Source organism: Canis lupus, chromosome X, assembly GCF_003254725.2.
Source record: "Canis lupus dingo isolate Sandy chromosome X, ASM325472v2, whole genome shotgun sequence".
NCBI classification, from domain to species: Eukaryota; Metazoa; Chordata; class Mammalia; order Carnivora; family Canidae; genus Canis; species Canis lupus.
This window is the reverse complement of record NC_064281.1, coordinates 66,802,808-66,814,500: the sequence shown is the minus strand read 5'-3', so window position 1 is coordinate 66,814,500 and position 11,693 is coordinate 66,802,808. Positions and strand designations below refer to the sequence as shown.

At 36.2% G+C, this 11,693-nt stretch overlaps 1 protein-coding gene across 3 annotated transcripts in view; it reads left to right on the top strand.

The window, feature by feature from the left end:
- The window catches only part of CHM (CHM Rab escort protein), a 244,222-nt gene that overhangs the window by 140,450 nt on the left and 92,079 nt on the right, over window positions 1-11,693 (top strand). The window lies entirely within an intron of this gene.

Genomic DNA, 11,693 nt, shown 5'->3' with positions numbered 1-11,693 from the left:
CTGTGCATATATGAATTCACATCCTTTGGTATAGTGGAGTGGTCCCAAATGCCTCATAGGTTGAGAGCCAGACTTCTGACTGTAGTGTTTCCACCTTCCATGATGTTTTCTAAATCAAAACTTTACTGTCAGCCTGTAGTCTTCTCACAGAGGTGGATGTACCAGGATTAGAGCTGCTACTGTCTAAAATCTATTGCAGTGTACCTATTCCTCTCCCTGGAATTAGTTTTTTTGTTTCCCGCTTATTTTGTGAGATTAAATATATTCCTTTCAACAAGCAAATACAGATGAAAACCAGCATTAATTTTCATTGTACTCCTAAAGTAGAAATAAAAACCACTATGGAGGGATGTTTGTGTGGCTCAGCAGTTGAGTATCTGCCTTTGGCTCAGGTCATGATCCTGGGGTCCCGGATCGAATCCCACATCAGGCTCCCTGAAGGGAGTCTGCTTCCCCCTCTGCCTGTGTCTCTGCCTCTCTCTTTCTGTGTCTGTCATGAATAAATAAGGAAAATCTAAAACCCACTATGGAGTGGTTTTCTAGGATATGAATATTTTAATGCTCAAAATGGGCTCTTAAGGCCAGCAAACTAAGGCATTGTCTGTATGGTACAGATAAATCAAGTATGAATCAGAACTTGGTTGTCTGTTTCTACATTTTAACTTAAATACTCTGGCCATATGAGACTGTTCTATTTATCTCCAGTACAGTTTGTTTTATATTACATATATAATAGTGCCAAAATTGACATGAGAAAAGAGATACTGCTTCATTTCTGAATAGTTGCTGTGGAGAAAAGAATTCTCTTTAGAATGTGAACTTTGGAACTGGTACTTTTAAGACCCCAATAAGCATGTTGATTTTTTTTTCCACACTGATGCTTATTGATGTTCAGTCAGTTGAACAGGTTAAATGTTTCTACTGTTAATCGTTCCTATGGAGATGGGCTTAGCCACAGAAATATACTAATAGAATTGTTCTGACCAAGTCAGAAAAGTTTTTAAAATACCCTCATATTTGATCTATAATTAGATTAAGAAAATTAGTCTAAATTTGCAGATTAAATTTAAGCTTCTATGCATTTTGTTCCTCCTGAAAGAGAGTAAACCAAGGATAAAATTTCTCACATTTTCTCTAAGGGCACAAAGCTAAGTTTGCAAACTTACATGAGTTTAGTTCCTTAATGTCAGTTTGCAGTATATAGTTAAATGTTGCAATGGTATGAGAAAACATCCTGCTTGTCTATGGGAAATAAAAGCGAGTTAGCAAGAAAGGGGACATCAAAGACAAGAGAGCACAAAAATATTGTGAAAAGTAGGTGAGCAGCTGTGAAGTTCTCTGTTACAGGATGCCCTCTTATGTTTTTTTAGCAATAGCATATTTAGACAATCGACAGTTCACAACCCTTTTCTGTGTCAGCATACATGATGTATTTGCATCTCTGACCCATTCCCAGGGATATACCCCGCATTCTTGGGGGCTTTGGCATAGATAAGAGAGGCTGCAGGCTCCACATAGTAAGCACTGTAACACTGCCTTTTATTTTTCTCCCACAGACTTAGGGAGCACTCTCTCACCACATACCAAGGTTGAGAACCACTGTTTTATTAAACTAAGCATGAAATTCATACTAGATCTGGAATTCCTCTAGAAGTGATGGCTATTATCAGTCTTGTTAAATGGAGGTTGGATTATTTTTTGTTTCTTTGTGATTTAAGGAAAAAGGAAATCGTCTTTTTTTTATTTTTAAAGATTTGTTTATGTGAGAGAAAGATTGAGCACAGCCACCCTTCACCCCACAGGGGCAAAGGTAGAGAGAAATCCAAGCAGAGTGTGGAGCCCAACACAGAGCTTGATTTCACAATCCTGAGATCACAACCTGAGCTGAAACCAAGAATTGGAATCTCAACCCACTGCTCCACCAAGGAGCTCAGCAAAACATAATTTTAGATGTCTTGTTTGGAAGAAAAAACAGCGTCTAAGATATATGAGCTCTAGCTCTCTATGGTTCTAGGTTTTTACATATTTTTAAGAGACTCTTAACCATAGAGAACAAACTGAGGGTTGATGGAGGTAGGTGAGGGATGGGCTAAATAAGTAGTGAATATTAAGGAGGGCATTCGTAATGAGCACTGGGTGTTAAATCTAAGTGATGAATCACTAAATTCTACATCTGAAACCGATTTTACCATATATGTTAACTAGAACTTAAAAACTTGAAATAAAGTATTTTCAGCAATGCATATATTAAACATAGGATTCTGTTTACTCTTCCTATTTTCTTAACTAGGTATTGTACACTTCCTGGTTATAGGTTGTAGCAAGTTGACGTTTATTATTTTTTTCTTGAAATAATTTTTCTTTTTTTTCTGCTTACCAAAATAATCCATGCTTATGTTAAGAAATTTAGATAATATGAAGGTATAAAGAACATAAAAATTAAAATGATGATTTTTACCAGAATTACTTTCATTTTGATTTGATTTTAAAATGACTTTTGTGTGGGGCACCTGGGTAACTCAGTTAAGTGTCTGCTTTTGGCTCACATCATGATCCCTGAAATGGAGCTCTGCATTGAGCTCCCTGCTCAGCTGGGAGTCAGCTTCTCCTTCTCCCTCTGCCCCTTCCCTCCCCACGCTCGCTCACTCTCTCATTCTTTCAAATAAATAATCTTTAAAAAAAATAAAAATGGCTTCTGTAAGATTCTTCATGTTTACTTTGACAATAACTTTATTAGTATCCCAGCATTACTTAGTGCATAGTGTCAACACTACTTTAATGCCAGAAAACTAAATTCCTTCAGATTGTTCAATATGGTAAGAATCATTTTGTAAATAAATTTGTTGTTTTCTAAGTTTGAAAATTCCAAAGCTTTCTTTTTCCCTACTATGGTTTCTGGTGTTATAAGCACGTTTTTACCTTTTTCAGTATTTACACAATTTATTGACAGAGGAAGAAAGCAATCCTTCTACAAATAACTTGATAAAAGCCTGAATTTCCCATGAAAGGAAGAGTAACAAGAGTTAGTAAACTCATATATAACTCATATATTGAGGAAATTAAGTTATGAGAAAGGATTATACTTTTTTTTTTAAGTATTATCACAAAGATTCTGTGAGGACTGTAAAGAGTATATTTCAGAGATCTAGCCATCAAAGTTAAAGAATTTTTTCAGATGTAGGAATAGTATAGAGAACAGTTCAACGTTTATATGTTTGTGTACTACTTTTTACAAGAGTAAAGAACACTATTATGATTTTGTGCTGGAAACTAGAAATTAAACTGAAATCAACTTATTCTACATTAGAGATTTTTTTTAAAAAAGAGAGGAACAGAGATAGCAAGATAGAGCATGAGCAGGGGAGGAGAGGGAGAAACAGGCTTCCCACTGAGTAGGGAGCCTGATTTGGGGCTCCATCTTAGGACCCTGGGATTGTGACCTGAGCCGAAGGCAGACGCTTAACTGACTGAGCCACCCTGTCTTGCAAATATGTACTCTTGATCACAATCACAAAAGGAACCTAGTAAGAGTGTTCATTGTGTTTGTTACCACCAATATATTTGCCACTTTTATACATTCTTTGGTAGCCATATGTATTTTGTCTAAGCACTCATACACACATGCTCACTTGGCATGTTAGGTATGGGTAATAGTACTGAATTTTTTACCAAAAACTTAAAAACTAATACTATTTTCTTACATAAAATATTAGGGGAGCATTGGCTATAAACTTGGGCTATTTTATCATATGCAAATTTAGAATAAAAATTAGAATTTGTTGAAAAATACATAGATACAGAAAATGCTTTATACTAGCTCTTCTGTAGGTGCGAAATGTACATTGTTGAAAACAGAAAGTCTCTGGTTGGGAGGAGTTGAAGAGTGTTGGACAGAGAGTAGAAAGATAAGATTTAAGAGAATGATATGTCTTATGAAGAAAAGAAGATAGGGTGATATGGCAGGAAGTTACCATAGGCAGTAGGGAGGTTTCCCTTTACATGCTGTGATGGTGCCATTTAGGAGGATGATATTTGAGTGTAGTGGCACCAAAATATGATGGTATGGCATAAGCCTCTGGAGATTTGAAGGAAGAGTTTTCTAGGCAACTGGAACTGTGACAGAGATCTAAGGTGGGGTCTTTTGAGGTAACAAAAAGATTAATCTGGCCAGGACAGAGTGAGCAAGGTAATCAGGAGTGGGGTTTGTGACAATATATCGGTTGAGGCCATTGGTGAGCATACAAATCATTGCCACCTGCTTCTTTACAGCATTGTTATGCCCCCAGTAATTTCTTACATACAAGCTTTCTAGCTTTTGAAATATGATTTCCTGTTTGAGGATTAGTATTTTACTTCTGTGGGAAAATACACATCATTTTTAATTTCCTTTATTCGTTTGTTATAGTTGTATGATTCAACAGCTTTGATAATAGGACTTCACCTGAAGGTCTAGAGGCCTTTTAAAAAATAAAATATTAAATCTAGGACACAGAATGTTCTATGTGTAAAAATAGATTAAATGAGAATAATATATTAAAGTGAGTCTTTTTTATTTTTCTTCTGATCTCCCTCCAAAGCTGTTAGGGTCCTATGCCTAGTATTTATCTTAAGAGGCAGAGGTCTCTTACTACCTTTAGGAGGAACTTTGGTTAAGACAGAGACCTACCATTAATTTTTCATATACAGAGTCCCACATACATAATTTTAGAAGTGAAAATATTCTGTATATTTTACATTCACGAATTTGTAGAATATTTTCAAAGATTCTTAGTTTTCAGTTTCTAAAGCATTAATACAGTTCAGTTTTTATTCTTGTAATTTCAAATTTAAATGAATACATATAAAATAGTTCTTACATTTTGAAAATACAGGGATTAGATGAAGACACTTTCTGCTTTGTTGGATTTGCCTTGAGAACATTACATCTACACAACATATTTCTCTTATAGCAACAGACATGGTAACCCTGGAGTCTGTTTTACTTCTTGTTACATTACTTTTTAATTAAATAAAACAACTAGTTGAAGGCAATTACTTTCTCTGAAATGTAATGAAGATTTATTTTGGAAGTGACCTTCACTTTATTAGCCAAAGCAGTCATCAGAATTAATAGAATAATCAAATTATATACTAACTCATAAATCATCATGAATAGTGTTGTGCAAAGTTCAGCTGTTAATGGGTCCCATTGTTTTGCCCCTGAATTAAAAAAAAATTACAGGTGCTGATTTCTACCTTGATAGGCACTGAAATTGCTTTTTTAAAGGCTATGTAGAATTGGGGTACCAGCCAAAAATTTTTACAACTGTTCATTTATCTGTAATACAATTTGATGTACCAGGGTAAAGTTGGAATTGTGTACAATGTTGGTTTGCTTTCTTTCTGTAAAATCTATCTTATTGGAAGCAGTACTTGATTGATTAAAATTCTGTTCATTTGAATGTTGTTTTGGGTTAATGGCATCAAAGTTAGATTATACTTCAGATATACACAATTATCTGAATAATGTGTTGGATAGATATTAGGTTGCTTTTGTGAATTTTCTTTGAGCTTGTTATAAACAAGTAATTGAAGTGGCAGTTTAATATTTGAAACTTACAGAAAGAAAATATCTCATATAGACTTCAGTGCTTCATATTTCTCAGGAAGAATTTACATGGTTTCCCATGTTTTGGGACAAATGGGAAATTTCCTTGCTGCTGAGCTTTGTATTTTTTTTTTTTTTTACAGTTGCATGAATGGGAATGATAGGTCTCCACAATTCATGTCAGATGGTTGATGACATTTAAAAACAAGCTCTAACCATAGTTTTGTATAGTCAAGCATTACACTCTGTCAGAGTCCATTAAAGTAAATTTTGGAAAATATCAAAGACTTTGTGATGTGAGAAAACAAGTTAGTTTGGTTTGGTTTTTTAAAGATTATTTATTTAGAGAGAGAGCATGCACGCACAAGCTGGGGGAGTGGCAGGGAGAGGGAGAAGCGGGCTCCCCGTTGAGCAGGAAGCGTGATGTGGGACTCAGTCCCAAGACCCTGGGATCATGACCTTAGCTGAAGGCAGATGCTTAACCAACTGAGCCACCTAGGCACCCACAAGTTGCTTTTGTTTTTTTAAATTAATGTGCAGTATAATTATTTTATTTCACATATTTGAAAGTGGCACTTTCCCACTATAATTTGACAAAAGAAAGACATGTTCAAAAATGGGGAAAATTGTCTTTACTCTTAAGTCATTCAGCAAATCCAGATATTAATTTCACATTAATGACCATTGCTTATTTTTCAAAGTTGTATTTTCATTGTGTCAATTTCTTAACTCTATCAAATGTCTGAAAAGTAGGAAGAGTATGTATAAATGGTTAATAACTGAAGTACAAATGTGTTAACATTCTAAGAGGAATTCAAAATAAGGTTTAAGTTTTGATTTTATTACTGGTTTTCATTTCATAAGGTTTTTTTTTTTTAATTTCAAAAAGGAAGCTGAGATAAATCTAGATTCACAGGTTTTCCCAAGATACCGTTGTTATTTGTTATAGTCAGTTTGAAATAGAAACACCCTACTTGTTTTCAGAAAATAAATTGTGGCCACCTCAGAACATCAGATACCTTTCCTTTTGCCCACATGTTCTATAGCTAATACAGTGAGTGGCTACTGTCAAAATTGTACCAAGTCTACTAACATTTGCATTTTGTCTTTGATTTCTCTAAATTCATATTTAAAATTTTAACGTATAACATCCTGAATGTTCTTTAACATAGAACAAACATAATAAGGCAAATAAAAATTTCAAAAGAAAAATTACTGAGCAACTGAGGCAGAGGGATTGCAGTGCCAAATGTCTATAGTGATCAGGCAGGATCATAGGAAGTGAAGTGGGCTGGAAGCAGATGATTGGAGCAGTAGAAACCATGGTGACCTGTTGAACACAGGATATATCTAAAGAGAGAGGCTACTGTGTGACCATAAGTCTTGACTGTATGCCTAGTGTTGTCAGATTTTCTCTTTCAAGGAAGCCAAGATCCAGATTATTTATGCCAAAGTAAATTTTTTTCTTTTAAACTGTGAGGTCATACAAAACTTACCTACAAGCGGATTTATCCCTTGGACATTCTGTTGTTAACTCCTAGCTAGGTAAATGACAAATTTTAATTGTACATGTCAGAGGATGAAATCTTTCACCAAATTTAAGTTTTTTCAAAAAATGTATTATAGCATTTGAAAATGCCCTTCATTATATCACGCATAGTTAGCAACTATGGTGTGTAGTGAATTTATACCACGTACATATCACCTCAGAAGTATAGATTTGGATTTTGAGTTACTCTACAAATTGAGTACCCTTTGAGGAAAACACAAGTATTCCAATGATATTTTTCTTCTCACAAATCAACAGCCTAGTAATTCTGGGATTAACTTTGACTCTGTCCTAACTGCTATGTTATTTCTTCTCAGTTTCTTAGCATTATGCTTTCCTCCGTTTGTACTCTTTGGCTATGGTCAGGACTCTAATTGCTAGCTACTCTACCTGCTCCCACTGTCTGTCTTCTTCATCAAACCAACATGTCACTTCCAGTGGCATTCTGTTATCTGTCACCTCAACTACAAACACTTCTACCTACCTTTTTTTTTAATTTTTTAAAATTTATTTATGATAGTCACACACAGAGAGAAAGAGAAGCAGAGACACAGGCAGAGGGAGAAGCAGGCTCCATGCACCGGGAGCCCGACGTGGGATTCGATCCCGGGTCTCCAGGATCGCGCCCTGGGCCAAAGGCAGGCGCCAAACCGCTGCGCCACCCAGGGATCCCTCTACCTACCTTTTAACCCCATTCTGTAATAATATCGTTCAGCTCCTTCCTGTCATTCCCCATTTTGTACATCTGTTTAATTATTCCAGTGTCTATGCACACTTTCACCTTTCTGCATTTTCTCATTACTTTTCCACCTTATCAGTTCCAATCCCCAACAGTCTGACCTGTTCCTCTTTAAGGGTTGACACAGGCCTAGCCATGAGATCTTTCACTACCCCTGGTTGCTAGAAGCTGTATACTTTTAGGCAAGTAGTTTACCTTCTCTGATTTTCTGTAATAGGAAATTGGTCTAGCCGTTGTAAAGATTTCCTCTACTTTTGACATTGTGTAACTCTTCTTCCACACACGTTGACCTCTTCTTTCAGTTCCCTTACAGTACTTCTAGTCTCTACCACAAAATATAGTCTTTAATTTTTTTCCAGTTGTTATGCTTAACAATGTCATTTTTCTCATATACCTAACAGAGGGCTAAGTCTGTGTATCTACTATGAAACTAGTGTAGTGCCAGTGGCTAGTTGGTTGATTTATTTTAGTATGTAGCCTTACTTAGGTGAATCCTGTTCGGAGGTTAGTACCATTAGCCTTTGAATTGCAAAAGTTTGCAAGTCTTTGCTAGGATTTGCCTAACAAATGACTATCTTTTGTTTTACTCTATGAATTGATACATACTAACCAAGGGGGAAAATGTGAAAGTATTGTTCACTGAAGGGGCCTGGGTCACTTTTGTGTGTGAACCAGCTCAGTTTAAAATAGGTCAGTCATGAGCAGGGATTTGGTTTGGGAGGGGCAGTTAAAGGAAATCAGTTGATTTGGTGGTATGGAGAAGTTATAGAGGGTATACAGTTTAAAGAAGGAACCCAGAAATTGCAGAGAAATAAGGCTATTTGACCTGACAGTCAATTTTTTAAATAAGTAGCTGAAGGATGAAATTATTGAATATGTAATCCACAGGAAGAGAGAACATGGTTTTTGTGAGGTAATTATACATTAGCCATCTGACAAGGTTCTTTGAGAGGAGTAAATAAGGTGCAAACAAGGAAGAGTCACTGAACATTTAGATTTTCAAAAAGCTTTTGATAAGATTTTATACCAAAGACTGCTTTAAAAATGTCCTCCCACCACGGAGTTGGGGATAATGTTTAGTCATGCATTGAGATCTAGTATAAACACAGGAAAAAAGGAATGGGTAGATTAAATGGCCTCTTCCTTGCATGGGGAGATTTTTACAGTAGCCTCTCCCAAGAAATGTTTACTGGGTTTTTTTTTTAACATTTTTATAAATGATTGTGAACAGTCAGCATAGTAACTCTCAGATGCTTCCCAATTTATAGTGCACACCGAGAGCTTGTAGATAGATAGTAAAATTTTGAGCTGAAGAGTTCCTTCTGAAGGATTGTTTAATAAGGCAATTTGAGAAGGCAGGAAAATGGCATTAGAGACTGTATCTCAAAGTAGATGGATTTGCCCATATTTTTCTTTTTTCTTTTTTTTAAGATTTTACTTATTTTATTCATGAGAAACACAGAGAGGAGAGAGAGAGACACAGGCAGAGGGAGAAAGCAGGCTCCATGCAGGGATCCTGACGTGGGACTCGATCCCGGGTATCCAGGATCACACCCTGGGCTGAAGGCGGCACTAAACCGCTGAGCCACCCGGGCTGCCCCTGCCCATATTTTTCAACCCATGAAAAGGATCTAGGAGCCATTATGTAGGGATGTCAGAAAACATTAGCTTTGGGTATTCTTGTGTCTACATTCAGAAAGACCCACACTATACCAGACATAGTCATGAAAGACATTACAAATAAAAGTGTATTACTGTCCTGATTTAAAATTGAGGTCTATTTACCTGTGCTTTTGTAAAATTTGAGTTTTGAAGACTAAGTAGCAAAATGGATAAATGATTTAAATAAGAATTATTAATATAAATGAATATGTCACATACAGAATGTCAAAGCAGGGGAAGAGGCAGAGAAAGGAAATTAACCAAAAGAAATCTCATGGACAGCCTAAGTAGATTTACTATAGATTTCTTTGCAATATCTTAAAAGTTTGAACCAAGGGCTTCCTTTTGAATTTGAAAGATCTTTTTAAGTGAATTTGCTTAAGTGAATATGTGGCACATGAAAAAAAAAGACCCATAAAGCTGTTAGTCTATGTATTCAGGCTAAGAAGTTCAGATTTATTAAGAGCATAAATTATGTTTAAAGAGTAGTTAGGAGGGGCAGCCCTGGTGGCTCAGCGGTTTAGCGCTGCCTTCAGTCCATGGCCTGATCCTGGAGTCCGATGTCAGGCTCCCTGCATGGAGCCTGCTTCTTCCTCTGCCTGTGTCTCCCGCCCCCTGTGTGTCTCTCATGAATAAATAAATAAAATCTTAAAAATAAAAGAGTAGTTAGGAAACATTAGTGCTTTCCCATCAAGCACTCTATTGATGTCATTGCAGTAGGCTGTGTTGGAGAATCATTGAATTGACATGGTGTTTCTGGTATGCATACAAACCAGGGAACCATTCTACACATGTGTAGATATAGAGCCTAGGTTATGACTCAAGCATATAAATTGGCCTCCGTATTTTTGGAAGGCTTAATTTTTTTAAATATTGAATGATGAATTTTTAAGTTTTTAAAATTCCAGTGTAATTAACACACAGTGTTGTATTAGTTTTAAGTATACAGTATAGTAATTCACTAATTGTTTACATTACTCATTGCTCATCATGGTAAGTATATTCTTAATCCCCTTCACTTATTTCACCTATCCCCCCAAAGAAAACAGAACTAGTGAAAAAAGAATGAATGATGACGTATATTCTATAATTTATATTAATTTATTCTGAGCCCCTGGTGCAGTTATGAACACAGATCTGTTTCTGTCATAGTACATAGTTTTATTGTGACTTTTCCTATAGAAGGTTAAACTTAAGGACAACTGGAAAACTTGAAAAAAAAAAAGAATACATCATTTACAGGATGTCACCAAGAACAGAGGAAGCCAGATATATGGCTAAGATCTATAAAATAGAGGCAGTTTCTGGGAGTGAGTTTTCTGAAGGCTATGTATTGCTTTTGGACAGCTTTTTCTAAGTTAAGCATGATGATTATGCCTTTTAAGAATGACAGCAATGCCTAAAGGGCACTCCATCTGTCTACAACTTTTTCAGTGAATGTGAAATTTTCATCAAAAGCCCCACTGGACTCAGATACTTGTGACATATAATTTCTTAAATTATCAGCAGTGCTATGTCCTCCCAGGTGCATGGTAACTTTTTGAAGGCCAAAAACTAATCCATTCCTGGCACCCCCCCCCCCCCCCCCCGCCGATTTGTACTCAGAGTATTAAGTACCAGTCTTGATGAATGGCCAGGATATAGTGGTTGTTGAGGTTGGTAACAATGAGCTGGCTCTAATAATCACACCCTAGGTGGAAGAAGAGTGTTTCTGCAGAATCCTTCAAAGCTCTACCTGTACAGGGAGATTGTATCAGGCTTGAACAGTAAAATTTAATTGTTAAACATTTCAGAGGAGAGACTGCTCTCATGAATATCTGAATTAGCTTAAACTTGTCTTCAGGAGGATATCTTCCTGTTAGTTACATCCAGTCCATCAGCAATTCTTTTCAGCTTTATGTGTCAAATATGTCTCCTGTCTCTCCACTTCATCTCCATTGCCATTACCCTGCTTCAGGTTGCCATCATCTCTCACTTGGTCTACTGCAAACTTATGCAAAAAATGGTCTCCCCCTTTCCGTTCTTGCCCCATTGAGAAACCACAACACAGCAGCCAGGCTCATTTAAAAAAGAAGAAAGATAGGATCCAATAATTTCACTACGGGGTATTTAACCAAAGACTATGAAAACACTAATTCAAAAAGGTATAGCACCCT